Consider the following 27,772-nt stretch of genomic DNA (forward strand, 5'->3'; position numbering starts at 1 on the left):
AGATCCTCTCTGTGGACTAAACCAAACTGAAAGATACCCTCCACCTGTGCACCTAATGCCTTCCACCTGTGCACCTAATGCCTTCCAGCCGCGTACCTGATATGTTCCAGCCTGAGGCAGGTCTAGGGCAGAACCACACAAGCATATGTAGGGTGGGTGTTGACTTACCTTTTGCTTTTCAGATGAGATGGTCAGAAGCGTGAAGCTGATGCCATCTTGGGAAGGTTTTCTAGGAAAAGCAGCAGGAATTCTTGGAAGTTCTGGCTTACAGGGCACATTTAAAGAACTGTCACATTGCAGACTCGAGTGGAAGAAACTTACATTGAACTAGGTGGTGCTTTAAAGAGAAGAATACCAGGTAAGTGTGTTGAGGACCTTGGCAAGTAAATACATAACTTTTAATACAGTCTCTCATACTATATTGGTATATATGTGCTGGCATTTTTAATGATATAACGCATAAGTATACTTCCGTATGTGTGCTCCAATGGTAAGTTTTGATCTGAAAGGCTCACGATTTATAAAGCATCTCCAATTACCAACATATATGGATGTATAAACTATGTTCTTAAAGTCAGCTGCTGCCTGGTATGTGCCTTCTGTATGAAAAGAATGACATTAAAATGTGTCTGGTGAAGCAATAAAAAGTGCAGTATTCAGTAACAGAAATAAAACAAGATAACAAAAACAGATCATAGAAAATGGGATAAACAAGACTGCTGCCACGAGAGACTCCCATCCACCATTACTCCCACACTTCATAAATATGTGATGGGATATATAACACAGATAACTTTTGACTGAGAAGAACGAACCACTTGTGTCCACACACTCTTATGTGTATTTTCCAAGTGTGCGGGTAATAGTTGCTGAGAATCTGGTCTGGTATCATGCCCAAATTTTTCCTGAGCAGAATGAATTATGAGTCAACTTCAGAAGTGATTTAAACTCATACATCAGATCTGTACATCCCATTTGGACATGCTCGCAGCAGCCACTGACCAGAAAAAAGGACGGTGTTTAGCAGACAGCAACAAGGGGAAGACAGAAGAGCTGAAAAGAGATAAGTTTTTCAGTTTAGAAATTCACAGGAAAAACACACGCTGTGTACATTGTATTGAAAGTGAAGGATTTCTAGGGTGTTATTAAAGCAGAGAACTGGACACAAAAAGAATTAATAACCATTTCAGTCACCTCAAAATGCTGTTTTTGTCCAAAGCAATCTGCTTTCTTTCTTTTCAGCTGCTTAGTCCCTGGTTTCATCTTTTCTTCCCCCCCCCCCCCCCCTTTCAGTTTGTGTCACTTTTGAATGAAAAATGCCTTTCCAAAACTGAAATGCAGTTTCATTTAGAAATGTGGAAATGAAACATACTTTAACTTGGAAAATATTCATCGCAAGTGTTTCGATCCTTTTTTGTGTCCTTATTCCTTCTGCCTCATTTTTCTCAGCCAGAGTGCCAATCCGGGAACAAACTAATTACTCATCATAAGGACTATCTCTTTTTAAGGATTATATTCCTCAGTTTCTGTGGAAGCAGTTCAGGTGCCCAAATAGCTGTGATAATGCCATTGGAGCCACGTGTGTGTATGCAAGCCTTCCAGGCAGGCCCAGCTAATACATATGTATCCATATATATCAAAAAATTGTATTAGAAGCTTATAGTTCGTCAGCTTTTTTCTCCTGTCTGAGCCAGATTGTTCTTTACCGAGACTTCCGCGTCATCTGAGAGGCTGGTGGTTCAGTTATTGTTTTTGTTTTAAATGCTATTGGGCGGGGGCGGGGGGGAAGCTTCCTCCTTACCCTGACCAGCTTTGTTTACGTTCTCAGTTACTTCTAGTTTATCTGTTCTGGGAAGAGAAAAGCCAATGGCGGGGCAATGTCTGCTTTAATGTTGGGTGCTAATTTCTATGCTCCGAGAGGCCTTTGTGAACGATGTGGGTAAGAGGGTCACTCGGCAACATTTGTGCCTTAGGAATAAACCGAAAACAAGGAAAAAGCAGTAAGCGAACAAAAATGTGTGTACCTAAGAGAGGGCCTATATTATTCCATTGATTCAGCCAAGTTTGAGCATCGCAAAGAAAACTGATAAAGGTCTGCTTCTAAAGGTCTATTTCTAGTCATTCATTAGCTGTTTTCTCAGCATGTATGATATCAAAGTCAACTTAGTGCTACTTGGTAATAAAGGAGGAGGACTCTGTGTGGAGCACCTTATGTTAATACCCTGATTTAGAAGCAGTCGTCTGGTCAAAGGCTGTGTCTCCAGTTCAGAACATGTGTTTCCTTGCAGAACTCCATGTGAAAAGAGAGAAGGATGTGGAGACTTGAGAAAGAAGCAATGGAGGCTTTGAAAGGTGGGGACACGTAGCAAGGTAAATAAAGTTTTGTATGCTTGTGTCTTGGTATCTGGTAATAAATAATTTGGTAAATATAATAAATATAATACAAAAGTATATTTCTTCAAACAATATATTAAAATATTATTTATTATTTATATTACTGTTAATGAATAATTCAAAAAAATAATTTAATAAGTTTGCTTTACAGAATATAAACTTTAGGCAATCTTATTTTCAAAGAAATGTAGGTTTCGGCACACCTATGCCACTTCAGGAAGAAGCCACAATCGCTCAGAAGCAAATGGTGGCATTGGGGCTGTAACTCAGACCCTCTTTTTGGAGAGAGATGAAAGTCTCTTCCCTCTGAGTTAGATGGATGCGGTGAGGTGTCGGGGTACGACTGTGTCCTGAAAGAGCACCAGGGACTGTTTTCGCTTCATTTGCCTTCCAGCACCAGGGATTTATATCGTTTTTCCTTTCTTTCCATTGCTAAGAAGGAAAACCCTGAATGCCCAAATGGGGAGCTCTTTGGGCCTTGTGTCTTGCTAGTTTTGCTCTTCCTAAATTGGATATACTGCTGTAGTCTGACCTGGGAGCATCCTTGTATATCTGAGGAGGAGCCAGAGCCCTCAGCTGTTTTTCAAATTGCAAGCGCTGAGTAACTTGTAGAGAAAGTGAAGCGCTTGTTCTTGCTTACATGATTCATTATTATTTTTCCCAGTCATTATGGATTGAAATAAGCCATCTGTTACAATAACAGTGCGCCTTGCACTGAGAAGCGTGGCTTTAACCAGGAATAGAAACAAATGTCACGTAAAAATGAGTTTGGGGATCCACATACACATCCAAATTAGATAGCACAATAATATCAGCAGTGGATGTGTACATAAAACTTCTTTTGTGAGAATATTTACTGTTGTTTTCAAAGTGCAACACAGGAGGCTGATACCATTTTAAATTGATAAAAACAATCTATTCACTTGAAAAGAATAAATTTTATCCACTGTCCTTCCATATTAAATCTATGTGTTGTTAGATGACTAATAAGGCAAGTAAATCTGAAAATAGATACTAAGTATGTTTTTCTTTATCATTTTAGATCAGTATTAAAGTCGTTTCCAAAACAGCTTAACAAAAACTAAAAAGCACTAACAATCTCTAAAGCCTTTTGACCTGAAAGGTTTTCTCAATTACACATTTAAAGTAATCTACAAAACAAATTGCCACGTCTGTGAGAACAGATCTTAACTCTCCTGCAGAGCTCAGTTGGATGGGTCTATTCTGTGGGGTTTTTGTCATGCTGTCTTGCCTGTTCTCTGAAAGGTTTATACTTGACACTAAAATAGGGCTAAGAATTTTGTCACAAATATTTACGTAATCATATTTTATAAGAAAGAAATCTAAAATGTGTTCTAAGGATGCAGTTTTCCCAAGGACCATTTAGTGATGCAGTGCTGTAGCCTGTCTTCCCAATTGTTATTTTCCCATTGTTTCTTCATGTCTGTCCTTGCCTTTATCCTTCCAACTTAAGTACGATTTCCTAAGGTCAAAATTGGTACTTGTTCTGCGTTCACGAAGCATCCTATATGGAGACATTGCCAACAGTCTAAAGGTACAGTAGTGGAGAAATGCTGTGAGATCTTGTCCAATAAACATCAACAATGGCTGTAAACTAAGCTCCCTACCAACGCTTTGAGTACCTGAGCCCTCAAGATGGTTTTTTTTGGCTCTATGTGAGGATTCCACGCACCCAATAGATGGCAGGGTGCAGCTGGGTCAAAACACACACTGCAACAGGCAGACAGTCCAACTCAGCTCCGCAAGGTGTAATGCAAGGGACAAATGGATACAACGTGAACTTAAAATCTTATACTTAAGGTATTGTAGTCAGGTGCAAGAAGGTGGACCCCTACAAAAGACCCCTTTCTCCACCCACCCCCCCCCCCACCCCCCCCCCCCCCCCCCCCCCGCCTTTAAACACAGTCTGTGGAGCATTAGAAAAGGAGATATGGGGTCAATTCCTCTGGCTAAGGGAATTTTAATCCATTTAATCCATGCCTTTCTCTCTCTTTTGTTAAGCAAGATAAAGCCTGAAACTAAACTTCCAACAGCAGGTGTGTTATGAAATGTAAATGTTCCCTAAGTGATTTACAAAATATCACAATAAAATTCTGTACCAGAGCCAATAAGTGCAGGATGTTAAACACACAAGTTATCTTTTCTCTCTCATGTTTGGATTTGTCATTCAAATCAATGGGAATTTTTGCCTTGAATTCACTGTGGGGGAAAAAAGCCTCAGGCCTTCTCTTCCTTAGCACCTTTAATTTTCAGGGGGTTTAGGAGTATAGACACTCCTATAGCTTTAGGAGTATAGACAGTATATAGGAGCATAGATTCCTATTAACAGTCCTGTTTTCATTTGTACCAAACAACTGATGACAAAATTATTTCAGTACTATGAGATAGGCTTTGGCACAAGCTATAACTGGAGTCCGAATGCTGTGCTCTGGGAGAGATTGCGCTGCAAACTAAAGAAAAGCTCAGGATCTTTATCAATATATGCTAGATCTCTTTGGAAGTTTCTGAAAAAAAATATTAGTATTTATTTGTCAGGTAAGACTGAGGTCTGCATTGGACCTGGTAAAATTCCACCCGTCGGTAGCTTACTTAAATCAGGACACCCCTACAAGCGAGCAGACCGCCCCCCATCCCAGGTGTGTCAGAACAATTTTTTGTCTTCTAGACAAGGAATGTAGGTGTCTGTACAGATCATAATGCTCTTACCATCAGATGTTTTCTGTGATCCCTCTCGATAGTTTACTTTAAGGGAGAAACAGCCTCAGAGGGGTTATGTGTGTTTTTCAGGGCTCACAGGTTGAGGCACAGCCTCCTGTGAGAGATCCCGCTCCCAAAGACAGCATTCTTCTTTCTTGACCTTTTCTGGATCCAAATATAATTTTATACGCATTCTGGCAAATGTGAAAATCCTTCTTCTCCAGTAACATTGTCCTTCCCCTCCAATCAGGCATATGGACATTCAGAAAGGGATGCATGAACCTAAAATTTGATTTAACACAAGGAAATTGGGCCATCTTCTCATCTTTCTTTTACAAGTAGTTAAGGTGTAGTAGCCAGTTCATTGAACTAAAGACTGTAATTCTGATCTGTAAAGGTTACACTATAATTTTAAGTGTGAAATGACCTGAAGAATAAAAATTAATAAGGACATGTTAGCACAATGTGATCAGGTTATGATTTCAGAAGGGCACACCTGGAAAATACATATTGTTCATTATATAATATCTGCAAAGATTCACTTCACAATTCTGATCTGCAGCTATTTCCTTCCTACTAAACTTCAGGTTGATAAATCAACTAACAGCCTTCTTTCTCAGTGCTCTACATGGGAATGGGAAATAGTGGTTTACTGTAGTGGTGAAAGGATAAGATACAGAAGATGCATGAAAAGAACTTAATGACTCCATAGGTAAATAGATGACACTTTCCCTTGAAACCTATTTATTATCCATGTCTTGAATATCCACGTGTTAAATTCAGCAAAAACCTACGCACACACACGTATGCCTATATAAATCCACGAGGGAGAGAATGAGAACCACTAACAAAGAACACGTACAAGACCAAAATGGTCTCAGATGTGGCAACTTATCTAATAAATGACAAGCCAGCCTTCAGGACCCGCAACCAAATTCTGGTCCTGAGATTGAAAGCAGGCTATGGGGTTCATGGTCAATTGTGCAGCTTGTCTTCAAATGCTGCTAAGGTTTGGCAACCTCAAAATATATGTCAGTCATCCCTCAAGTGTGCACAACTATCTGCGTATACACATATTCCCTCTCCTCCAGACCCACATAAATTAATGGAAATCCTTGGAATGGAAAGGGTACCTTAACAGGGCATTGCTGTTGTACCTTATTGTTAGCTATCATGCTATTATATTAGACATTCGTCTTTTATCCTCGTTCAGCTCCAGTAATAATGTGTCATCTAAGACTCCTGACTCTTAATTAGAAATCATACTGCTGTTCTTCCCCTCGCTCTGTTACGCCCTGCTGCGACTTTTCTGTCAGTCTGCTCTTCCCTGTGATATGATACAAGGTGGGGGAGCACAGGGGTTAATGCAATTATTTACATATGGTAATACAGTGTATAGCAGTGAATTAATAAAACAGTTTGCGGTATCTCAGAGCTAAAAAGAAATTAGATACCATCTCATCACAGATTTTCCAATTGAAGTATGCTACATTTAACTTTTTAACTTTATGCTCCTTGCACAATTCCAATGTCACTTTTTTTTTTTTTTTTTTGGAGAACAACGTGCAATCAGGCTGGATTTGGAGGTACTGGAAGATGGTAGACACAAAAAAAAATATTCCTTTAGAGCTCTCTTTGTGAATTTTGTGGCTTGTTTATGAAATCAGGCGTATAAAATTGTCTCCCCTTATAGTTTCACGCCTTTTTGTACTTTGCATTTCTCCGAAGTGGTCACAGTCCAAAACAAAAGAAATAATAACGTATGGTAACCCTTTTGAAAAGAACTGCAAGTATTAAGTGCTCAGTGCTATCTTTATGGAGAATCCAGACCTATTGAAGAGGGAAAATTGACTTTGACTTGCAGGAGGCCGTAAGGCCACCCACAGAGGTGCCTGATTGCCAGGCAGCACTGGGTTCCCACTGCCCAAAAACCGCTGTCGTCTCTGATATCTAACATATCTAACATCCGTCAAAAGACTCTGAAATAACCACTGTGGACTGGAAAAGCCAGATCCTTAGCTCGCGCAAAATGGTTTCACTCTGAGAGCAATTTATACAATGATGATTTATACAGGTGAGGAACTAGGTACACGATTTTGCATGTACAGTACACATGTTGTTTTCTTTATATTTATGGCTATATCTATGAGGAAACATTAATTAGGAATATAAATATTTATACACGATAATGATTTTAATAAGCAATTACATTCATTTAAATATTTTTATAATTGCTTAGCTCATAAAGCTGAGCACTAAAAAAGAACATCTGATAATATTATAACATTATTCATAATAACAGACAAACTACTCTTCTTTCTGATACCATTAATTTTAAATCTATCGGATTGTAACTGCAAACATAAAGACACAGCATCTCAATGAAAGTTGTAATGGAGGGAAATTAATCCCAGAGTTCAGAGCATGCTCTTATCAGTTACAAGCACCAGGCAACACAGAAAGAAACGGATAAGAGAGGCAGTCAGTGGTCTTTTATGGCTGTTTACAAAATGCAGGAGCATATGTGGATAGAAACATACTCTATGTCGGAATTTGTATTAAGGGTAATGTTTTACTAAGTATTTAAGCAAAGGAAATAGGAAAAATATGTTCTGCTCCCTTTGTGAGTATAAATGATAGTATCTCAGCATGGCAAACCTGATTCAGATCAGGATGAAATTTACTCTAACTTAGACATCATCAGAAAACCCCAGGAGCAATCCAATCCCCTGCTGTTCCCCAGTTGGCCGGTTCTACTTCCAAACGAGTAAGGATCCCAGACAGCTTCTTAAAGCAGCAAAAAGCTCAAGATTATAGTCCCAAGCCATCCTGGGGACTTTCCAGTCCCGATGTGAGACAGGATCTGCCTCGCCAGTTTGGTCAAGCTTGAGTTGGCATTGAGAGCCTAGTGCCGATAAAAGGAAGATCCATTAGAAAGCCTTGTCCCGGTTGCACTGATGCCACAGACTAGAGCTGACTGGGGTGAGGCACGGGCTTAACAAAAGCGCAAGACTATCTTTTTTGCAGATTTAAGAACCTATCAAGAATTCCCTGGCTGCCCACTCAGCGGCAAGTGGCTCTCTGCAACCAGAAAAGCCAAAAAAGTGATGCTGCATCTGAGGAATGTGTGAGAGGTGACAGGGGAAGAGGGACAGTTCTTTAGGAAGAGCTTATCTATTGGATCAGATTGCCGGATTTTTGGCACGGTGGGACTTGAGTATATATTAGCAGCAATGGATTTCCCTAGAAATATAATTTCTTCTTCTTAAGCTTGATTGTGCCATGTCTTAGATTAATAAATATCAAAACTTTGGTAATGACAGAATTAACGTTGCCAATTTAGATCAGAATGAATATTGCCCTGCAAAGGGTCCAAAGCAAACAAATTTATGTTGCGTTCAGAAATCTGTCAGGAAGAGGTTGGAATGTGCATTAGTCCTTAGCAGAAGTGACTGCAGAGTTTATCCATCATAGTCTAGTCCAGGGATGCTGAAGTCACAAGAATTTATGGGAAGGGGAGAAAGGACCCATAGGCATACATGAGCAGAGGCAGAGATCCATTTTTCAGTGGAGGCAATACAGTCACTTAAACTAAGAAAACAACCAATAAACCAAACCAGGCGGTGACAGCTATTAAAGTTCTGAATCATTACTGTTCTGAATGCAGAATAAGTAAGTAGTATTATTTAGTATGTAGAATAAACAATAGGCAAGTATTTGCGAGTTTTATCGGGGATGGTGAAGCTGAGGAACAGCCATGCAAGAGGTGACAAGAGACACCTTGTGAAATCACAGCCCGAATGAAATTAATGAGACTTCTACCACTGAATTCAACTGGGTGAGGATTTAATGCCTTGTTCCCACCAAGGATATTACACCGTAAAGTAACTTCTTGGTGGTCTAATACTGTCTCTTGTTAGAGCACATCTTGTTACATTTGTATAGGATGGCCACACTATACTCTCAGTAAAGTAAAATGACGTGAGCGTTGAAAAATGTGAGGCGTTCGTATACATTAAACAGCTCCTTAGGACGACAGAGCTAAAGCTAAGTAGGGGAATTCTGCAGGCTGGCTGCACTGAAAACTTCCAATCATTTGCTCTAAATGTTGGTGTAACCATACCTCTCCTCATCCCTTTAGTTCAGATTTGTAAATGCAATGAAATCTTCCATGGTTTATTCTGAGAAAGGAGAATTACTATACTTTTATGGTGGTGTAATTGCTCTATAATAGCTAATAATGATGCGCCTGCAATATCATAAGTACAGTGTTATAAAATCCAGTGCAAACAATTAGATTCTCTGTTATATCTCAGAAAGTTATTTCAGAAAAGGAATGAGGTTCAGTCATTTGTGTAGACAGATGCTATTTTGCATTTGGTAATGTAGTGAAGAAGATAGCTTATCTATCCCTTTACAGTCACGATCAGTTGTTTGAGAAGGTCTGTCAAAACAAAAACACTGTAAAAGCTACCTACGATTTTGACATAAAAAACAAAGAGTGAGAAGACAATCGAATAGAGGGAAAGCAGGCCGCCTTGAAAAACAGATGGCACTTATACATTTTCTTGTGTCTGTTGTGGTAGCAGCTCTGCTGTTTTAAAGCCCGGTACTGCAATTTGATGTCCTGAGACCCATTGCCTTTTGAGGACGCTGGCGGTACCCAGCTCCTGTGCAACGTGCTGTATGCTCAGGGCACGGTGAACTGCTCAGGGCAGTTTGGTTAAGGGACAGTGTTAAAGAAAACAAGTTTCCACTAGGAAACTGAGCTGAAATGTAGGTTTTAACATATAGACTTAAAAAAAAGGGATGCATTTATTTTGGGAAGGACCAGCGTTACGAAAGATGTCATCCAATCAGTGCGCTTCTAATGGCTTCCTTGCCAAAAGCGCTGTTGGCTGTTGTGCTGAAATGGATCCACCTCAAACTCCTGCTGGTAAATCCTTTACCACAGCAGTTCGATTTGTATTCCTTTTCTAAATATACAGAATCTGTAGCCGGCAGTTGCATATCCGTATTTCCTGGAACGTTGGACCGTCCACCCTCCCTCACCCCCAGCATCGTGTTGGTTTGTGTAAAAGAATCTCCAGAAGCTCAAGGCTCTCAACCCTTCTGCAGGGAATTGGTTCATCTCTGTTACTGTTTTTCTGTTGTGTTTTTTCCTGGTCTTTTGAGGAGCAGAGGAGCTCCTAGCCAACAGTCACAGAGGAAAGCAAGATTTTACGTGAAAAAATAATTCTGTAGGTAGCATTGTTCAATTTGAACACAATTATGATCTGCCTCATCCTGCAATAGTTAGAGTCTCAGTAGGGGATGGCATACAGGGCATGACGAGAAAGCCTGCCAATGGAAAAAGAGACACATTCCTTTCAGCTCCTCTCCTGTTGATGTTGTGCAGTGTTGTTAGGAAAAGGGTTGAGGGTTATTTTTTTTTTTCTGTATTATCCTTTGCTGGCAGCCAAAAGTAATGGTCAGACCTGAAACACAGTGGGAGCTCAAAAACAAAACACGACAATGTCCTCCAGACAAAGGAGGGCTGTGGATAAAAAGTTGGAGGAGAATGTATTGTGTGAGTGAACTTGAAAAGGACTGAGAGAAACTGAGCCTGGACAAGGCTGCTCTGTGACAAGGACTGAAATGGCAAACGTTGTGCTGTGTACACTATCTACATCAGCCTCTGCTGACGCACTGGGCCTGGAAACACAGAGACTGTTGCTGCAGTCTCAGGTCTATGGGCATGGCATTAAGAAAATGTCATATGGTGTTTAAATTATGCCCTTCTTGCAAAATCCCTTGCTCTTTGAAGACTTCTAGAGAAAAAGACAATATAGCCTTCATAGGCCTCAGAGGAGAGCTGTAGGTTTAGGCTTTATTTTCTCCTTTGCCCTGGGGAAATCTCCTATTGACTGCGCTTGACAGCTGCACTATAGACTGAAATTTCCCATAAATCGTGCTGTGAGTTAAGTGCATGCTTATTCATTTGCAGCTGCCTTCTAAAACTCTGCTTCCTTAGAATCGCAGAATGGTTAGAGTTGGAAGGGACACTCCTCTTCCCACAGCCACAGCGAGCGCTAAGCAAAACCCAGGTGCCAAATGGGGCAAACGTGACCGTGCTGCCTCTTGGGATGCGGGTGGGGAGCAGAGGCGTATTCCGGTAAAGGTGATTCTTCCCTCTGCCAGAAAAGTCACATACTTTGAAGGGCTGCCCCACTTTGTGAGCAGGTGTCCTGCTGTCTCTAGAAAGCAGCTGTCTCCTATTTTGATTGAAAGATAAGTGTTTAAAAATACTTCTTCTCTTCACAATGTGGGTGGCTTTCGTTGTCACATGCAAGCTCGGTTCAGATAGACTATCTATTCACTGGCTCAAAATATTTATTTTGGGTAGCTGTTTTATAAACTGCTCCCTAGAAGCTTTTTATATAATGCTGTATCTATTAGCATGAGAATAAAAATTCAAGTTTTCCGTTGTGAGACTTTCTGGCTCCCACACAAAAAGATACCTCCTTTTTGAAAAAATTATTTTGCTACACAACCTCTTCTGAATTGTTCTTCCAGCACTGCGCATCCTGTGAATTCGAGTGGAACATGAACATTAGACGTTACACATTAAATTCCTTTAAACTGGCTGAGATTATAATTCTCACGATAGAGCCTGTCTGAAAATCCCACCTTGTCCACTAATCTGACCTGCTCATCCTTGCCTTGCCATGTAGGTGGACTTGACGTAGGATTTGTCAGGTGGGTTTCTATATTTGAGGACAGTCTGAACACCAGGTTGATATCGAGCTCAGCAGTTTGCACGCTGTACGCCGGAGGCAAAGGGCAAGATTTAGTGTTTGAAAATAGGCCATTTATGATTTTGCAGGGTGTCTTGCCTGACCTTCACTTACTACTCAAGGAGGATATAGAGCTGCTATGACACCTCATGTCACTGCTGCCGTGGCAGATGGTTTGCTTTTCCAGTACAGTGCCCGCACACGGGCCACTGAACCCAGCCCTGACTGTCCTGCACCTCAAATCAGTGAAGGCAAGGATCAGTTTTCCTTTACATAGCTTGAAAGACTTCTTTATACCTTACATAATGAATTATCTATTGGTGGCTACATTCCCTTCGTGTATCTGACATTTGCTTTGGCTAGTTACTTTATTTCATAAAGCTCTGAGCACTCCCAAACATTTGCAGCTTCACATAGTCGGGCTACATATCTCTAAGTGATATATTTGTGCATTTTCTCAGTTTGTACCACAACACCAAAGACATTCTGTAGAGCCTTTGACACAGAAAGTTCTGCTTGATGTGACGGGAGTGGTGCTTATCGGTCACGCTCAAGTTCTTATTAAGATGGCCAATGACAGTAATTAGAGCTGACATTCCTAAGGCTTTTTATTGCCTTGTTTAAGCCTGATGCTGATATTCCTGTCTCTCTCCCTCTCCCTTTTACTTTTTTGGAGAAGCACCTGTAGTCCATGCCCAAACGCTTTTCCTATCCTACCCTTCTATGTTTAAAAGGACTTCAGGTTAGATATGAAGTTCTCTGTTATCCACATCTGTGCTCCTGAGTAAGAAAAAGATACTAAGGAGGGGGAAATTGAATAAAACCCAGAAACAGCAAGGAATAGCAATATCATGTTCTCCGAGCAGTATCTCAAATTATTCATTCACTTTTAATTATTTCTCATCTTCAACTTTCTTGACAGCTTGTGAAATGGAATTCTTCAGATGATGCAGCTTTTTTTTGCATTTACACTTTGTCTATTTTAGAAAATTATGCACTGCGGAACAGAATATTTGCTAGTTAGCAAGAATAATCATTTATCTTACTGCAATTTCCTGTCATTACCCATTAGTCAGTAGCAATGATTGGCAATGCAATTTTCTTTGCAATAAAACTAATTAATATTCACCTCATTATCTGCTGTTCAGATACTTCTAAAAGCAAAACTTGAGACTTTTTTAGCAAGCAGGCCATTAAAAGGAAAAAAATCATATGACATGTTAAAAATGGTATTTGAATACATGAAAAATATAAGTGGAAATTGGCTTTAGAACACTGTCTGGATTAGGAAATAAATAAAAGAAGCAGTCTCCCCTTTTAGGTAGCCCTGATGCATTTCTTCGTAATTAGCAGACTAGTTTTAGACAATCATGATAGCATAATATGCCAGCAAAAGAAGGAGATAGGTTTATGATTTCTCAACAAGTGCACGTAAGTTCACCTTTGAAATGGAGCATATTTTCTTAGCAATGTATGTCAGTGTTTTGTCTATTGCAAGACCAAAATCAATCTTGCACAGAACTGTCTGGGAAAGTTCTTAACGGTTTTATGGCTAATTCTCTCTCACTTCTAAAATAGAAACATCATAAATATAATATTAGTAGTATCAGGTGACTGGGTACAAAGACATCTGACAAACTCCAGTTATTTTTCACCTTCTTATTCACCAATTTGTTTCCTGTTGATTTTGCTAAGAAAGGTTGGGCCCAATGATCCTTGAGATCCCGTCCAACCTGGTATTCTATGATTTCTGTGGCTTTGAAGTAATCGTGAAAACGTTCATAGATCTTTTGCCCAACAACAGAAATTTTAGATAACAAATGGTGGAAACTGTCTTTGTGAGATTGTTTTGTTTGGCATCCCAAAATGTGCGTCTATGTATGTCATCACAGAGGCAATTATGATCACAGAAGTAAAGGCAGGGAGTGGGAGGATGAAGAACTGCCCACTGTAGGAGAAGATTAGGTTCAAGACTCTCTAAGAGCAAGTTTAAGTTTCTCCGTGTGGTACTGCCGTCTACTATATTAAGTCCCTATCTGTAAGCATTTCCAGGTGCCTAACAGTGGGACACCCTGGATCTCCAAGATGTAGGAAGTCACGGAGGCTTGAATGTTTACATGGCTTCAGGAGGAGACTGCACAGGTTCATGGTGGAATGAAACGTTAATCACTAAATACATCCGAATGACTTTCAGCTGAGGAAGTCTCAGAGGTACCTGAAGGAGTACTCTGGGAAAATACCGCACAGGCTTGTCACCTTACACAAGTACCTAGGTATGTTCCTTTGGTCATCTCACAATCTGATCAGAGATCTGATCAGATCAGAGCCGTTGAACTCTTCTCATCTTCTCGTTTAGGGCACATCATATCAAGCTTTCTGTTTTGCTTTGGGTTTTTTCTGTGATTCAGAATACTTTGTGCATGGTAGGTCTTAAAGGTTTCCAGTAGAAAGCAGTCCAAGAAACTTTATACTTCTTGGTATGGCCATTGAAAAAGTGCTACTAGAAGTTCCCTGCAACATAGTTGGATTCTGTAGGTGATGAGTGGTAGATAATGGACTGTGTAAAAACTACATTCCTTAAACCAGGTGAAATATGGTTCTTAGAATGGTATAAAAGCGGCACTATTAATCCTGTCACATTTTTATTTGATGAGCAGTCAAAAGTTTTACGCCGATTTATCATATCAAAGCACAGATGTTGTATCATTTTAAAAAATGTGAAAATGATAATTTATCTCTATATCTATGCAGCTGTTGATGCTAAGAATAAATCACAGAGACCCACATTCTGGTCAGTCAGCCTAAAAGACCTGGAACATTATGTTTGGATTACGCTGCAGAACTTGAACACCTAATACACCATAAAATATAGAATTAGTGGAATTATATCATGGTTCTCAAGACCCCATATAAGAGAGCTGATGCGCTTCTTGGCACTGCTCACTTATATTTTACTAACTTCCCATCAGATAATTTGAACATTGAAAATTATGCTCAAATGAGGAAAAACATTGCATTCTGCCAAAGCCAAATAGTTCTATATATATAAAGAGAGAATAAATTCTCTATATATAGAGAATAAAAAGGAGTACTATCATGGTCAAACCAAACAGGTGTTCAAAAGTCAAGTATACATTGCAAACATTGCTTTGCAGATTCAAACAGCTTATCTGTTTTGCCACTTAATCAAAGAAACCTGAAGCCCTCCTTTTGCTTGTAAGGATACTGACCTATGATATTCAGGGTGGCTATCAAAGTATTTTAGAGAAATGTCAATGACAGGTTGATACATTTATTAAAACCTTCCTTGGTACTTTATAAAGAAAAAAATGTGAACAAGTTCCCAGTGTTTGAAGAAGTTGCCATTTTAGGAAGCTTGTTTAGAAAATACAATTTATTAACTAACTGTATTGCTTTTCCGTTTATTATTGTCTGACAAGGTTGATATTAATAAATGCTAATCAAGAATTTAGAATTATTTAGAAACTAAGATGTCGTGTTCTGTCCAGGTGCCCGCTGACGAAGGTCATCAGATCTTTATGGTCAGTAGCCCACCCTCCAAACAGGTACTTGCTCTACAAGGCAAGCTTTTTGTATATTGAATTCATCTCCAGCTTACAATTTGTCTGGTTTCTAACGTAGTAGCATATGTAGCTCCCTCAGCTGCAATTTTCCTGAATTGTGGATTTAAATCTGTTTGTTATACTAGAACCAAAAATTTCCCAAGCATGGTCCTGGAGTCTTAGAAAATCTATCAAGAGCTGGTCTGTAACTCCAGGTTACAAATGTTCTTTGTATTTTGTTTTGTCTTTTCCTACCAGTAAATGCAAGAAATTGGTTTCACTACAGGTTCACTACAACAAACACAGACAAGTGCTGTGTTGCTGTATATTTAATTTCATTAGAAAGTAACTTTATGAATATTCATAAATTTAAGCATACAGAGACACACACGTAAACAAAGTATGTTATGATGTCACTTACCTGCCAAGCTGCATTGCAACGCGTGGGTCACTTGCCAGAGTGAGGTTCTGGGAGGAATAAGCAGATGGTACAGTAGACAAAGCAGAAAGAAAGCTTTTGATCGTGGCTGTTCAACGCGTTACCCAGCGGAGCTGCGATTATGTTTCCTTTATGGCAAAGGATGCCATTAAATAATTTACTTAACTCTTATGTTATTGAAGTCGTTCCAGAGCCTAACAGCATATTGGTGCCTTTGGACTCTTGACTATTTAGAGTGCTTTGTTCATTAAAATTGCAGAAGGGCTTTCATTCTTTGTGCTTATTGTGCATCATACACGTTCTGCATAGCTTTGTAGGTTTTGCCACGTAGAAACAGATAGTCCTGGCTTTAGGGTTTTCATTGCTCAAGGCAAATTGGAAACAATCCCTACCATCATTCATGCTAAATGGTCGGATTTCCTAAATAATACGTATGGATAATGTTCCTAAGGTATCTGGGAACCTTAATGCTTTCTTCTGAATGATGCCAGAGGAAGGAAACATCTTTTACTGGATGGCAACGGATTGATTAAAGTTTTGCAGCTGCCTAAGAAAGTCAGTCAAAGGAGAGAATCTGATAATAATAGAGGATAGCTTTAATTACTCAGCTATTGTGAAAGAAACACAGCAGCCTCTGGAATATGTTGGGTGTTCCTGAAATACTTGAAGACAGTTTTTCTGTTCAGAAGCTTACAAAACTTATTAGAATGAGTTAGTTTTGAACTGGATTCAAACAGATGAGAAATAATTGGTTAAATACAAATTGTGGGGTATAGGATTTTCAATTTTCATTGAAAAAGTATTTATGTGAAAGTGATCAACAAGAGAAGGACTCGAGATGAAAAAGTAAACATGGGAAACCTTTTTTTTAAAAAAACAAAAACAAAAACAAGCTTCAAAAAGATAAAAAACTATTGCCTTAGAATACCCTTAACAGAAAAAGAAGAGCAATTATTTTTATAATGATATTAACTCATTTTCATTATAACTTTATAAAAAGAAGAAAAAAAAGATGAAAATAAAAACCGTGCTAAAATGGAAATGGATAAAAATGACAATGAGAAAATGTTCTGCAAGTGCATTAAAAGCAAGAGGAATACAAGGTGAGATATTTTTATATATCAGGGGAGGAGAGTAAATAAATCCATGAAGATATTTAATTGTAACAAGTAGTAAAATAAAGGAAAAATATATTCTCTTATCTTACCAGATAAATGTATTCACAGCACCAGGACCTGGAAAAATTCACCCCTGAGTACTTAAGAAGTGAACCAAAGCAATTCCTCCACAAATTTGAGAAGTTTGGAGAACAGGAACTAGAAAATGGCAGGTTATATGTCTAGATAGGCTGAGAAGACTTCGAAAAATATGTAGAGGCCAACCTCATTTTAATTCCAGAAAAAAAATTATGAAAAAATCATATGAAACAATAAATTTGTGAGGAGAGAAAAAGAAGGTAACGGAGTCAATGAAACTAGATCTGTCAAAAACTGTTATGTCAAAACAAGCTGATTTTTGTTCTTTGACAGTGTAGCTTGCCTACTGGATAATAAGAAGTCACTAAACGTAACACGTACATATATTGATTCAGGAAAGCATTTCAACACTTTTCAGTGTCCGATTAGCAAAAAAAATACAGATTTGATGAAATCACCATAGTATTTTGGATCTGGTTATACAGGACATCAAACAGGGAAAGGGGATAATAACTTTGGAGAATGAGATTAAAAAACACTGTTTTCAGTAGACAGGGAGGTGAAATCAATCATCTCAAATTCCACCAACGTCCTACACTTCAGAAAGCAAAACCGAAATATGGAAACTGTAGAACAAGCTGCCTCTAGAACAGACTGCCTCTAGAAAACTTGCAGAAAATAATCCTTATGTTATAAAAGAGAAGTCAACAAATACGGCTTGGAAGACTTTTCTTTTTTTTTTTAGCCCTTTTTGTTTTTTCTCTGCACTGCTAGGGTAAGAAGGTCTTGGTTAAAGACCAGGTGCTTAAACTGCTCTTTAAGCACTGGAATCATGTCAGGTAGAATGCAAGCTTCAGCCTTTGGAAAGAGATTGATGAACTGGAGAAAATTATCTACGACAAAACCAGAAATAAGAAGTTATTTGGAAAATAGAAGCTATGAGGAAAGGTTGAAGGACTTGTAATATTAAGCTTAGGAAAAGAAATCTGGAGACAGGACGTGATAACTGCCTTCTTGTATATAACAAGTTTTAATAAAGTAGGCAAAGATCAATTGCTCTCGGGCAAGTAGACAACAGGAGTGTACAGGAGTACACATTATGATAATTTGGTACCATACAAGGTATAGTGTGGATTTTTTAGTTATTCAGTTGTGTAATTGACAAGGGATGGACACTCCAAAAAAAAAACCCCCAAATTCAAATTTGCTTTGAAATCCTTCCGTCTTTCTGGAGACAGTATGAGACTGAATTTGACAGCGTGGTCCTTACCAACAGCTGTCATAAAATGTGTGTTGACTCCAGTGACTTCTATTTCCTCCCACCACCTTCACCTACCGGTCGGACCCTGCCGTATGCACTTCAGCCTGAGCCCGCTGCTCTGCAGCACCTGCTGTGAGCAAGAGGAAACCAGCACTTCTCAGGGATGTACGAGTGTACAGATTCGACCCTCTGAATTCCAGCTTCCTAATAACATGCTGTTCACTACTCTGTACGTGTGCTTGCAGAGATGATGTGTTCTAAGTAGAGAAATATATTGCAAAAATTAAGCACGTGAGATAGATTTCCAAAATATTTCTTTTTCATGTGTCCCTCGGCATTACAGAATTTTCTTTCTATTCAGTTCTTTTTCTGTTGTTTCTTGGATCATTCTGTTCTCTAGATCTTTGTTTTAAAATATTCTTTTAATTAACATTTTATTTCAAACACTGACATAATTGTTTGACTTGCTATCTTTGTGAAATTAAAATATTTTCAAACTTCTTGTTATATTGCTTACACTCTTCTCTCACTCCCTCCAGCTTTAACAATAAGCATATCTGAACAATTTTCCTTGTAGAGCGGGCAGTCAAAATTTTCATTAACTGGCCTCTGAAATAAATGGAAATGTTGATTTTTTTTAATTGTCTTTAATGTTTGAAAGTAAGGATGAAAATTGTAAGATGAAGAGAAAGGTGATACTATGTCAGACCAAAGATCTGTCAAAATACCTATTTTTTTCCTAAGATGACAAGTCCCCAGCTTTGGAAAGATTTTTCTTTAATTAGGCTATTCCCCTAAAATATCCTATAAAAATATCCTGTAAAAACTTATGTTTCAGGTACTTCCTGAACCAGCGGTGATAGTACCTGTTTAACACACCTTGATGTATTTCTTCCCCATGAACTCGTTTCCCTTTGGTTCCTATAACATTTAGCATTCACACTGTACTGCAGCGAGGACCTCAGCAGCTCCAACGCGTGAGATGTAAGGGAAGTTGCTTTTCTGTGGTTTGTTTAATCTGCTCACAGCTAATTGCATTTGATGCCTCCTAGTTCTTGTACTGGAAGAGACACTGGATAATCAATCTCTCTGTGCCCTCGCCAGGCGTGATTTTACAGACTTCTATCAAATTCTCCTTCAGCTGTCGTTTCTCCAGTAGGATAAGTCCTTGTCTACTCAGTCAAAGTGAGGAAAGTTTTCAATATTCCTTTTCATCTTTGTTGCCCTTCTTTGAGGCTTTTTGCAGAGGAGGATGACAACCGCGTGGTATGGACTTACGCAGGAGCATAAATGTTTTCTATTTGCTCTCTATTCCTTCTCTAATAACTTCTAACATGTCATTTTCTTTTTTCACTCTTTCTGAGCTACGGAAAGTAACTGAACTACACATCCTAACTCCAAGACGTCGCTCCACAGCTATGACAGTTCAACACAGATCCCCTCATTTTATATGCAAAATAACCTTTTTTTTGCGCATGTGTGTGAGGTAACATTTACCTAGATTTAATTATGTTTGCCCATTTTTTTTGCCCAGATACAGTTTTGTAGTATCCTTATGTCAACCTTTGCAGTCAGAAGTTCATTCTCACAAACTTTAAACTGTGTTTTCAGCAAAAGTTGTCGCATACGTTAAGGACTTTCTTTTCAAAAAAGCAGATTGACTCCTGATTCGCTGGTTTTATGGTACATTTAATGGCTTATAGTTTCCTGGATCCTCCATAACATATTTCTTGAAAAATTGTGATCTTTACTGTATCTGCTGCTTTCTTGTTCTCAGGTATAAAAGTGGTTTTAAGTGTTTATTTACATGCCACTGTCAGTTGTTCACCTTTCTGGTCGTTGAACTCCTTTTGAATTCTTAGGTAAATGCTGATTGATGCAATTTGTTCCTGTTCAATTTTTTTGCTTGCTCTGTAACTTTTATTGACACTTCAATTTGATTCAGATCTTCAGTGAATACCCAGTAATGAAGGGTTCCAGTGTGGGAACCTCCCCAAGCTCTTCCACAATGAATACAAAGGCAGAAAATTAATTTAGTTTTCTGGTTGACCCTTTTTGTTCTGAGTGTTCCTTTTATGCCTTTACTATCTATTGACTCTGGAGACTCTGAAAGGCTTTTTACTCCTAATGTGTTTGAGGAACAATGTATTAAGTGTATAAAAAACTACAGGTAAATACTTTTCAAGCACAAGCAGTTTTGGTCCACCTTATTATGTTTCTTCCTTTCAGCTTGCCAGAACCTGTATTCTGCCTATTTTTCTCATTTGAACAGAACCTCAGATTTTCTGAAAGCTACTACTCAACTTCAGTGACTGCCTTCCCCAGCCATTTAGCCATACCTTCTTCTTCTTTCCCTCCCTTGTGTCTTTTGTAAAAAAATTATGTGCATTTCTCTTACGCTTTAAAATGTCAGTACGCAGTCTACCTGAAGGCTACGAAGATTTAATCCCAGCTCCTTCCTCTTAGAAGAACTTTAAGCCCGAGATCATGAAAATACTTAAAACTTTTAGAAAGTGGTTGTGATCATCACATCCATATCTCTTACAGAAAACAAATCCATTATGTGCTTTTTGTGGAATTCGATAATCAGCAATAGTTTAGTTTGATGGGTCAGTTTAGAACAGCTGTACACTTAAAGCTGTACTTACGTCAGTGGTACCTCAACGTGCACATGTAAAAGAAGAAATTTTTTCCTTCTCAGTTGGATTTTGCATTGACCATTGCTCAGTTACTTCAAAAAGTGAGGATTAGAGCAGGTGCCACAGCAACCTATTGACTTAAATATCCTTCCTCGATATGTTATTTCTTGGTAGTGCTAAACCAGTTAAGTTGATTCAGGAATGTGCAACAATGTCCAGAGTGTAGACACGTTTGCACCAGGTTAATATTTGGTTTATAATATTTCATTTAAAAAGGTCAAAAAGAACTACGGTTGTTTTTTTTTTATTTATTTTTTTGGAGATCTTCCTCCAGGCAAAGTTACCGTGTTGTTGTTATGCTGTGCAGAAAATACCATGCTTAAGGTTTCAGTACATTAAAAAGTTAATACAAGAGAGGGAAGAGCAGGAGACGTGGAGTTAAGTAACGTGGGAGCCCCCATCTTGTACAGCCAAAGCCTAACGTAAATTAACTTTGAATTACTTTTTTAAATCAGTATCTTACAAAATTAGAGGTCTTTAAGATTTGGGAAATGTCCATTCATTGTAACTCACATTAGGTTCAACAGACCTATGTTCAAGTTCCTGAGTCAAAGCACTCAGGAAAAGGATTTGGTAAATCACTACCTGGTGATCGCCAGGATACTGGTTGCTTAACAGGGCTCAATTGGCTAAACAAAGATCAATTTCTGTACACACACACAGAGAATCACGTTTTGACCTCTGGGCATAAAATCTCAAAAAATCTTATAAAATCTCAAAAATGTAGAGTGAGGAAAAAAAAATTACCTCCTTCCAAGCTTTATATAAATCTCATGATGTAATTAGATGTTAGAATAAATACCACTTCATTCCCTGCCTTTCCCACAAGAAAAGAGAAGGAAAGCAGTATCTGATATCTGTAAAAACAGCTCATAATAACATATCAGAAATGAAGTGCAGTGACATATAAATAATAATCAAAGTCTGTACAGGAGAAATTAGTATATTTCCTCAAAGATTTTATTTTCTCGTTTCCTTTATTATTTTCTCCTTTCCTCCTTTTTGTCTCATCTGTCTCTATCTGCCCCCTCAGCTAGTGTTTGCTTTTGAAATCATCAACTCACCTCAGACTCCTAAGATCAGTCTGATTAGTTGAGCCAGAAATTTATATTAATTTACACCAGGTTATTTGGTTCAGATGCTTCATTTCAACTTTGTCCAAAAAGTTTTGTATTTTGTAAGGGTTTTTTTCCCCCTTAATCTGGATGCATTTCACACGTGACAGTTTAGACATAGGAGAAGGAGAACTTGGTTTCCAGAAAGGCTCTTCCCGAGACTCTTCTGTTTCTGTCTAACCTAAGTGTGCGATTAAACAGATCATAAGAAGCTATAACATTGTAAGAGGGGGAAAAAAAATGTAGTTGTATGAGATCTTATAATGGACGTTTCAACACTAACAAAAAAAAGAAGTACCAAAAATAGTCTCAGAGCTCCCTCAATCAAATGGGAAGAGAGCAAATATATTTCTGTCAATGGAGGAAATGTGTTTCTAAGGAGGCGAGGAGACCATTCAAAACCTCCAGATTGATTCCCATTATGCCTATGAGAGTCTCGTGGCTAAATCCCAGCATTTTTCTTGGAAAATATATTCCAAAGCACAACAGCCATTTGTCTTAACACCCCATGGCTGCCTATAAACAAAGCGTTCTGCCAACGACTGGCACAAACTTCAAGCTGCAGCCTGAAATCAAGCTGATCGTTTTTATTCTTTCCTTTTTTTCTTTTTTTTTTTTTTTTTTTCCCAGTCTCTCAAGGGCACATCTCATAGCCTGGATGAGAACAGAGAGGAAAGCAGATGGCAACACCATTTGCAGCCTGAGTCACAGCAGAGGAAGCCAAAATGCTAGATTAACGGCCTCGTCCCATCACAAATCTTTGTTAACTCAGCTCTACTTGAGTACGTAACGTTATTTGAGGATCCAGAACTGGGCAGGCACTTCTCTAACAATTGAAGGCATGATTCCAAAAGGAATTGCAGACTGTGTTCAACATTGTGCACCCCAAAAACATCGTGGCAACAGGAAAATGCTGGTGAGGGTCACTGGCTACTGTGCAGCTTGGGAATTTAGGAGGGGGACAACACCACCTTCACGCACCGCTATTGTAGAATTTAGTTTGTAAGGAGAGGATTTAAGGAGCTCATTCATCTGTTTTGCTGTTCTCGGGTTGCCTTTTTCCCAGGACTGTGACAAAGCTCCAGATAACTGGTCCAGAGCAGCCTAGATGTGACAGACTGCGCTCCATCGCCCAGGCAGAGGAAGAGCTGGTATCACAGGGGTCTGGATAGGAAGAAATGCAACCCAGCAAGCAGTGATCTCACAGGAAAGCTGGCGTCAGCAAAATATCGGATGACGCGTTGGAAACCCAATTGTTGCCGTGGAGTTTTTCTCACAGGGGAAGGGTTCTTTACCTGGTTTATAGGACAAAGGCTTCTGTTGTAAGATGTACCTTTCTGCTTCAATTAATAATATAGATCCTCTCAATATATATAGATCTCTACAGTGGATGTCTGCTTCATCTAATGCCTATTTTTACATATTATCCAGAAGAGATGAAAATAATGAATAACCTCTGAGCCACCGTTTCAGCCCTGGTGCAGCAGGACAACCAAGGAGTGTGAGGTAATGTCAGATGTTCAGATAAGGTTTACACATAACGCGTGATCCCAGAGTAAGACCAGTTCTCTCAGGAGATAAAGGGCACGGGATGTGCCAGGCTAGATTACAACAATACCAGCTGCTTCAGAGGGAGGGGGGAAAAATAAAAGAGAATAAGAGAGAAAACCTTTTGACTAGTTCAGCCAGTCAATCACATGGTGCTGCACACTAGGAAGATCCCTGCAGGGAACGGTGGTTACGTTACAAATGTTTTCTTGATTAGCATACGGATCTGTGTTTCTTATGTATTGATAGGGCAGCGTTTCCAGAATCACCACACTATACCTCATCGTGATAAGTAATACAGGAATGGCTGCTCTTGTACACAGCTGGTGAGATCTTCCTGGCCAGGACGTTTGCATTGCTGTAAACCAAAAGTAGTGCTCTACCATAGGAGGGCACTGGCAGCACGTCAAACTGCCAACTAAGAGATGGTGATCCTTATCTTTCAAAGCAATATTGCCCTTCTTCCAGGGAAAATCCTGTAGCCTGAGTGTTATATTAAAAAGACTTCCACTGATTGGTTTTGTAATATCTTTTTCCCTGAAGGAGATGGTCCTACTTTCTTGGGATAACACTTTCTCATGAAGCTGCCTCTTAAATTTTTCTCTGTAAGGTACATGCTACGGAACAAAAGCAAACCCAAATATCTCACATATTTTTTTGTTGTGTGTAGCTTCTGCACTTAAAATTTTTAATATTTTTACTTCTGCTTATCACATATCTACATGCAGTGATTTTGATGATAATTTTCTTGAATACTTAGCGTGGTTGGAAAAACAGAACAAGTTGCCATTTAAAACAGTCCATCATATTTGACAAAAACTGCACTTTTGTGTCTTGTAACAAACCAGAGGCCAAATGAAGTTGTAGTCGTAAGGGGACCCAGATGGGGGGTTGTTTACATTTGTTCCTACATTTTTGCAGTGCTGTACAAATGTCACATGATGATTTTTCCCATTAGAAACAGGAAAAAAGATCAGAGTAGCCAGAGTAGTTGCATTGTTTCTGTCTGGGTAAAATTCACGTGTGAGGAGATGGTTGGCACAAAAAAGGCATTTAGGCATCTGAGGATGATCACTGGGGACCTGCTGAGATCTTTGAGCTTGCCAAAGCCACTGAAGCTCAAAACTCCCTCTGCTTTACACGGCCACTGTGTCATGGTCATCCTGGAAGGAGCTGGGGGCAATTTCCTCCAATCCTTCTAGCGTATGGTGTCTCCACTGCCTCTAGATTTTGATGCCGTTTATCTCTTCTCACAGAAAGAATTTACTCAATTGATCTCTACCATGTCCTACTCTCCCAGACCATTTGGTTTCTGAATTTCCCTTATGCAATCCTGATGCACTTTCTATAGTCTAAGAGACCCTGTTACTTGGGCTTTCTGTTGTCTGTAGCCTGCAAGCATCAATGAATTCTTGATTGCTACCATCCTTCTCATAGCTGATTTTTATCATGTTTTCATCACAAGACACACTTAAATCTCTGCCATTCTTCTGCATCCTGCCTGTTGTGTCTTCACATGTTCTTAATAGCTTCTTTGAAGATAAAATTATCAAACACGTAACACAACCTTATTCCTCTCTTTTGCTTATTTTTCATTTCTCCTTTCTGCCTTCTTGACATTGATTGAAAAATGCCGTCCACCCTCTGCACTTTATTGCATCTCATCACATTCTTCCATTCACTGTCATGTTACTTTTGTCCTAAGCTCCTCGTACACCGCGATTTTTTATTTTTCCCATCTTCATTATATAATCCTACTTCTTCCTATTGAAAACAATCTCACACTTTAGTCCATTTGCTTCTATAGAGACTGCTTTATCTTCCTGTTCTCATTTGTCTTTATTCTTATTACCATGCTGTTTTCAATTCCCTCAATTCCATGCTCAGACCTGTTAGCTCTGCCTTGCATCCTTTGCACTCGATCAATTCAAAGCACTCATGCCAAAATTTTTAATGGCCTATTCTTAGCCAAGTCCCAGAACCTGTACTCTGTCTTCATCTCTATGACCTGACAGCTGCCTTCAATACTGCCACCATTCTCTTTTTTCTTGAAATATTGCCCTTCCCTGATGGTTCAATTTTCTCCTAGTTCTCCTCCAAACTATTTATTCACTCCTTTCTCCACAGGATTCTCTTTTTAATCCCACAAACAAAACCATCTTCGACTATATGATTACCTGATCTACATCTCAATTCCATCTGTCTCTCTTCTGTTAAAAAAGAAAATTTCTACCAGTTTTTCTTGTGGCTTAAGGATGTATAGTCACCTGAGGTCAACCTAAATTTGACTAAGCACAGCTGTTCAATACCAAGCCCTGATAGCTCTCTTGCAAGGAACAGTGGTATTGTTCACTGGTGACTAAAAATGTCAATAGACAATGCAAGGCCATTTCACGCCATAACCCTTTCATGTCACTTTTCAAATTTTCTTTGAGCGTAAAGCTTATAAGATACTTTCAGTAGTACTTAGGTCATGATATAATTTTTTAGTTGGATGAGTAGCATCCTTCTACACCCTTCCAGTACCTCTCCGTCACCTCTTGTGTCACACAGGTTGCAGAAAGTTTTGTATATGGACCTTCCTTTTGCTCTTCCTACAGTGTCTTGCAGGGAGGGATCTACATCCCTGAGGAGGTACTTCTTATGGCAATCGGGACAATAGTAAAATGGTGTTAACCACAAAAATATGATCTCATGTATCGTGTAATCTGGTGAGCAGACCCTTTTCAGGGATCTTTCTGGTTAAGAATCTTTCAGGGAAGAAAGCTTGCAAAAGTTTTACCATTAGGTACTCTTCTACAGTAATCATTGCAGCTTCCACAACAGTTTCACAAAGATTAATACGTATTTGGCATCTCTATAGCCGTGTGTATACATAGCCCCTTTGTCGGACATTTATATTATGGGCTTTCTTGTATTAGACTACAGGAGTCATATATATTGTGAGGTAAGGTCAGTTGGGGTTATTTAACATGCACGATGAAATAATGTACCTGGTGGGTTTTTTTTCCTTTCTTCTGCTTTCTGTTTTATCTGAACAAGTTATACCTACATCGTGGCAGAAATATTAACTAAGAGATAAAAGTATTCTAAAAGAAGAAATTAAACCCACAAGACACATATGATTTTACTGCGTTCCTTTGAATGACCTCTTGCAGAGAAACTCAAGGGTCATTATTGTGGAAACTTTCAGGCAAAAGTGATGTCACCAGAAATCATTTTAATGGAGCCTCGTCTTCACATCCTATTGATTTATCTGCTAAGTATGAAGGGAAATCAATAAGCAGAATCATTTTCACATCTTTTAAACATCTAAGGTAGGCAAAAAATATTGTCCAGTACGGGCATGAATCATTGGAAGGAAAAATGATAGCCATGAAAGCATGAAAACATTTCTTTCTTTATATTAAGAAGGTGATTTTAGTGTTTTGTCTACCATCTGTTGTTTGATCTATTTGTACTAAAGGAGAATTTCACGCAGTGACAGTAGAAATTTGATTTTGTATGAAACACAGGTTAAAATACTGAGATTTTCCAAATGATAAGGTGAGATCTCAGAAAAAAACGGTATAGAAGTATAGATTCATTGATGTTTTCTTGCTGCAACAGAAGACCTCAACTGGCTTATTCACTGCTTTTAAATTAGGAACCTCATTCCATAAACAGGTAATGGAGAGAAGATAGCTCTGGAACATTAATTCAGAGAACCCAATTTAAGAGTGTACTTCTTACCATGGATTATTTAGGGAGAATAATATGAAGTGTTTCTAATGTCAGATGAATTTCTCATCCACCTCCACCTAGCCACTTTAGTGGCATTGCATTCGCATTACAAAAGGGAACTGAAAAATGAAACAGATCATTAATTATACCGTAAACCCATTTAACTCTTAGACAAAGGTGTAAATCAAAAGTTTGACGTTTTTTATTTGTGTGGAAAGTGCTTCATGTTGGCTCTTATTTCTTCTCTCCGGGGCTAATTTTGATCTGGTAACTGGTGGGAGTAATGCTCCTGTGAAACAATAGAGCCACTGGCTTTCTGGGTGAATTCTACTACTTTAGA

At 38.9% G+C, this 27,772-nt stretch overlaps 1 long non-coding RNA gene across 2 annotated transcripts; it reads left to right on the forward strand.

The window, feature by feature from the left end:
- The first annotated feature begins 144 nt into the window (after window positions 1–144).
- LOC141746781 (uncharacterized) lies at window positions 145–27,772 on the forward strand. Of its 2 annotated transcripts, XR_012588485.1 has the most exons (4): window positions 145–358; window positions 2,289–2,370; window positions 22,792–23,077; window positions 23,228–27,772. It is a non-coding gene; the product is annotated as an uncharacterized LOC141746781 (long non-coding RNA). The 2 variants fall into 2 exon arrangements; XR_012588484.1 differs by having other exon boundaries at window positions 22,792–27,772.

The sequence above is a fragment of the Larus michahellis genome, chromosome 7 (genome assembly GCF_964199755.1).
Source record: "Larus michahellis chromosome 7, bLarMic1.1, whole genome shotgun sequence".
Classification (NCBI taxonomy): Eukaryota; Metazoa; Chordata; class Aves; order Charadriiformes; family Laridae; genus Larus; species Larus michahellis.